General features: G+C 37.9%; 1 non-coding gene across 1 annotated transcript; it reads right to left on the bottom strand.

Annotated features, from left to right (window-relative positions):
- Window positions 1-915: 915 nt before the first annotated feature.
- Window positions 916-1,020, bottom strand: LOC123457400. The gene has a single exon (XR_006635010.1). It is a non-coding gene; the product is annotated as a small nucleolar RNA U13 (small nucleolar RNA).
- Window positions 1,021-5,118: the final 4,098 nt, after the last annotated feature.

Genomic DNA, 5,118 nt, shown 5'->3' with positions numbered 1-5,118 from the left:
TGTTGAGAAATGTCCTATGAAGGATAAGATGTCATCCAGGGATATTATGTTATTATTGTTGCTTTTCTTTTCAGTAAAATTGCAAGTAACACTTTTTCCTCATATAATAGATATAGTAATTCCTACAGAAATATGTTATTTGTTTCTTAAACTTTCATTTTGAAAGTTTTGTGACATTAATAGTTTAAGATTAATATAGGACAAAGAGGAGAAATACCTGATAATACTAAGAAAGGCCATTTGATGTTGTCTCTACTATCTTAGGCATGCAGGCGTTATTATCACTGCCCTAGACAACATCACTTGTGTGAGGTTTCATGCCCTGGGGTATTCTTTCTGACTTTAAATAAAGAACAAGGATTTTTATGAGCTTCTTGATGTTAAGAGCATATGCACAAGGTGGAGTTAGCCTTATTGATATCAGTGATCTTTCTGGAAAATCTGGGTCTCCTGTGCTGGCCTGTTTTCATCTTCCTACACTAGCTTCTAGCCACAGAAGGGCCACCCAACACTTTCCACTGTTGCACTGATGCTGATGAGAATTGGGAAGGAAAGAAGAAAAATAACAAGACCCTATATTGAGCACATGAATATGTCACATTGTCAGGTCAAATACACTCAAGAGGTGAAAATTCTGATAAAGCTTTATGTTGACAACACTTCATCCCCACTGAAAACAGAGCTCCATCAATGGGGTCAGGAGCAAGTATTTTGGCTTAAGCAGCTTTCTTTTTTATTCATTAGACACAAGATTGTTGACTCTAATGAAATGCTGAAAATGAACCAATAAATATCATTTAGAGAAAAATGTGTCACTGTGCCAAGAAAGTGCTCATGGAACTTCAAGGAAGAGAAGTGCTCTTAGTGAAATCTAGAGCTGTTTTTTTTTTTTTTTTTTTTTTTTTTCTCAGTTCACGTCAGACGGGTTATGTGCCAGAGCGTAACAAGGTTTAGTGGGAGGCACACGTCATGCAAGAGCGCGAACACCCAATCATCATGCTTATGAACCAATAAAAGGATCTAGAGCTGTTTCAATTGTGTATTCTGACATGGTCAAAACAATTTATTGTTTAAATTTATGAAAATGTAAATGCATCATGGTGCTGGGTTACCAGAATTGGGGCTATAAAATTGAAAAGGATGGAGATTAAATTAAACTTTATCAATCCAGATATTGAGAGTGGTGGTACAATGGGTCAGTGGACAAATCACTTGCTGCACATGTATGAGAACTGGAGGATAGATCCCCAGGACCCACATAAATGATGGGTACATATGGCCACTCACCTTTAATCCTAGTACTCAGGAGGTGGAAAAAGATACCCAGGACAAGCTGGCTAGCTAAACTACAACATTAACAAGTCCTGGGTTCAAGTGAGAGGTCCTTCCCCAGTAACTAATGTGGAGAACGATGTAAGAACACAAGTGAACTCAATTTATGGCCTCCATATGTATGTGAACACATGTACATGCACACCTAAATACATGTACATTTGTACCCACACACATGTGAATACACATACACATGCAAAAAATTATATTGGGAAAGGATTCATTGTACACAAATGGCTGCAAAGTCAGGGCCTGATGTGAATCTTCCATGTTTCAGACACATCTTCATCCCAACCTTTCTACATTTATTTCTTAGAGTAATATTTGCTGTTATTAGGACACCAGAGAGAAAATATACAAAATCTTTCAGGAGCCCAAACAACTTTCCTTATTTTAATATTCTGTCCATTAATATGCTAGTTTTAATTTCTAAGGAAAATACAGAAAATCAGAACACAGTGTTACCAATAATAAGTGTATTCTAGATGTTTCTCTCTTTTTTGTTTTGAAAGATAGAGAAAGAGGGAGAGGGAAGGAGGGGAAGGGAAAGAGAGAGAGAGAGAGAGAATGAGTGCTCCAGGATCTGAAGCCACTGTGAATGAACTCCAAACTTTTGTGCCCCCTGTGGGAAATTGCATCAGTGCATGAGACCTGGAGATTTGAACATGAGTTCTTGCAGGTAAGCACCTTAACAGCCAAGCCATCTCTCCAGCCTGTCAATTATCTGTTTTTACTACACTGTGAAGATTTTAATTAAAATAAATTGCTAGTCTTGAACTCAGACACCTTCTGTTGTAATATAAATTCAGAGTAAAATAATTTGAATTCATTTTCCTACAAATCATTGCTCAATGAAGACAAGGTTTCTGTGAAAAGAAAATTACAATGCTAAAGGTCACACTTAAAAAGGAAGTGTGACAAGGTGATAGAAATTAAATGGAACAAAACATACTGTAAATATTGTACACTAATATTTTGATGTCATAGCACTTATAATATCACTCATAAAACTGTTTTATAAAAAGCCTTTAATGTTTAAAAGTGACTTAAGGATTTCAGAAAAAAATGAAAGGAATACCCATAGTAGAGGATATTGCCTTTGATTTTTTACTAGAGTTGGCATCATGCATGTGTCTAGTATCTCCACTCATCCTGGATTCTCCATATCATCCAAGTGCATGATGTCTAGTGTTATGGGATCTGGGGCAGTAGGATCCCCCAGGGACACATAAGAATTGTCTCTCATACCAGTATTATTTTCTGTAATAAAGATACATAAGCATGTACTAAAGATCTCACCAAATCATAGCAGGTAGAGAGATGATGGAGAGACCAAGGCTTCAGGTCTCACAAAGGCCACAATAGCATCTCCTGAGCTCTTCAATCAGTTGAGGATGAAAGGGGAAGATTTCTCACTGGGGAAAAATCCTCATTTTCTTTCTTTTTGGAAAGGACTGCTTTGAAGATACATTTCATGTGAAATAAAATGATGCTTTAGTGAAACAGAGACCCAATGCCACCCCTTCATTCTGCACAAGGCATGGATGGGACCAGCAAGGAAGTAATACTCTGGTTGGCAGATGTCCTGGAAAGAGATTAGTGGTTACAACTCATTTTTTCTGGGTTCTCACAGAGACCTGCATAAGTCCAGGGTTGACAGAAATCAGAGGTCATGTTAATGACACTTGAGTCCAATAACAAAAGAATCAGTGTAGATTCCCATTCACACACTAGCTTTAGTGTGCGACTTATCTTGACACCAGATTCAAGGCTTATATCCGCTAAAAGAGTAACTGTCTTAATTTCCTTAGATCCTATACTCTCATAAATTAATTGGGAGCACATTTAAGTAGGGAAATTAGGTAAAATGCATAGAAAATACTTAGCTAATGGGAGTTAGTACAAGAGTTGTCCTTCAGGAGCAAATGCATATGAAGTCAACTGGTGGCTATTACACATAAACATCTGCTGTGTATACTTCCCACCATACTGCCACTGCACAACTTCCAACTGTAGTTGCCCTAATGGAAATCTAGCAAGGATGATGGACTGTCCTCAGTCAATACCTGGCAATAAACATGATGGTACCTTTAGGGGGGTTGTCAACTTTAAGGTTATAACTTGCAGTATACACACTTGCTTTCACCTAACAAACACTTAAGAGGATCTTCCATGAATCAGAAATGATTCATTTTTCCCCTTCTGAGGGAAAGATTAAAGGTTTATTCATAGGGATGTCTGCTAGTAAACAAGCAGGATGGCTTGTTTCTGCCTCTGAATACCTCAGATGCAATTGCAGAAGAGAACAGAGGATTTCTATGAGCACCATGTTTTCACCATGCTCTGCACTGCATGTATTTATTAATGCCACCTGAAGCAAAAAGGACCCCATGAATCATTTCTTAACAGAGCCTTGGAAATGTAATTGAAGTTTTCTCTCATGTACATCTTTGATGGCTACATGTCAGCATCCCATATCTTCTAAAGGACTGGTCTGCTTGTTAATGTCCATCCTGCAAACTCCCATAGCTGTTGAGAGGCCAGAATTTATTATTTTGTGCTACTTTCATTTATCATGTGGAGATGAATGTGTAATCTGCAAAATACTAGAGTTTCCACATTGCAAAACGTATATTTAAATTTACTTACTCATATGTTTTTGCTCCAACTTACTGAATATTTTCCAAAGCAGAAATATATTCAAGTTTAACATTTCACAGTTTTATCCATGTGACACCAAACAGTACCTGAAAATTAACTACTATCTAAGCTAAAGCCCACATCTTTTATGAAACCTAAAGCAAACCTTAAATGATTCCAGATTGTCATTGATGCCTTGTGAGTCAACTCTGCATGTGGGGGACACTGCCAAACCAGAGATACCCCAAGATCTGAAGCTCTGACATAATTGAAGGGCAGAAGGCACAATGACATTTTTAGTTACATCAGAAATGAAATGTATGAGAGGATCATGATCAGATCCCAGATGGAAACAGACATCTGACTCACAATCTGAAACAGCTGGCCCAGGACACCAACAGTGTCCAAAGTGAGCAGCCTAGGATTGTAATGTCCTCCTGTTGGAGTGTGCCTTTATTCAATATAAACTGACCTTCCTTATCTTTCCTAACTAATGTTGAAGTCTGCCTTGTCAGATATTAGGATAGCAACCCCTGCTTGTTTTCTAGGCCCATTATTTCAACCTTTCACCCAAGACAGTGTCCATCCGTTGTGGAAAGGTGAGTTTTTTGGAGGCAAAAAATTAAAGGCTCCTGCTTTGTAACCCATCCTGCAAACCTATGTCTTTTGGTTGGGACATTGAGGCCATTGATATTAAGAGATGTTATTGAAAGATGTGCATTTATTTTTTGCCTTTTTTTTTTCAAGGTAGAGTTTCACTCTAGCTCAGGATGACCTGGAATTCATTAGTCTCAGGATGGTCTTCAACTCACGGTGATCCTCCTACCTCTGCCTCTTGAGTGCTGGGATTAAATGCCTGCGCCACCATGCCTTGCTTTAATTTTTTTTTTTGTAGTTCTTCCAGTTTTACCTTTGTTCTCTTGTGTTAACTAGTATTTGAGTATTGTTTCTTTTTTTCAGGTTCCTTATATGTGTGCCTTTCTTTCTCTTCAGCATGGAGGATACTTTCAATTATTTTCTGTACAGCTGATTTTGTCTTCAAATATTCCCTTAGCCTGCTTTTGTTGTGGAATGACCTATTTGAATGGATAGCTTTGCAGGATAAAGTGACCTTGGTTGACAGTTGTTATCTTTCAGAACTTGGAA

This window comes from Jaculus jaculus, unplaced genomic scaffold (genome assembly GCF_020740685.1).
Source record: "Jaculus jaculus isolate mJacJac1 unplaced genomic scaffold, mJacJac1.mat.Y.cur mat_scaffold_42_1_1262500_arrow_ctg1, whole genome shotgun sequence".
Classification (NCBI taxonomy): domain Eukaryota; kingdom Metazoa; phylum Chordata; class Mammalia; order Rodentia; family Dipodidae; genus Jaculus; species Jaculus jaculus.
The sequence above is the reverse complement of the archived record's forward strand: the minus strand, read 5'-3'. Positions and strand labels throughout refer to the sequence as shown.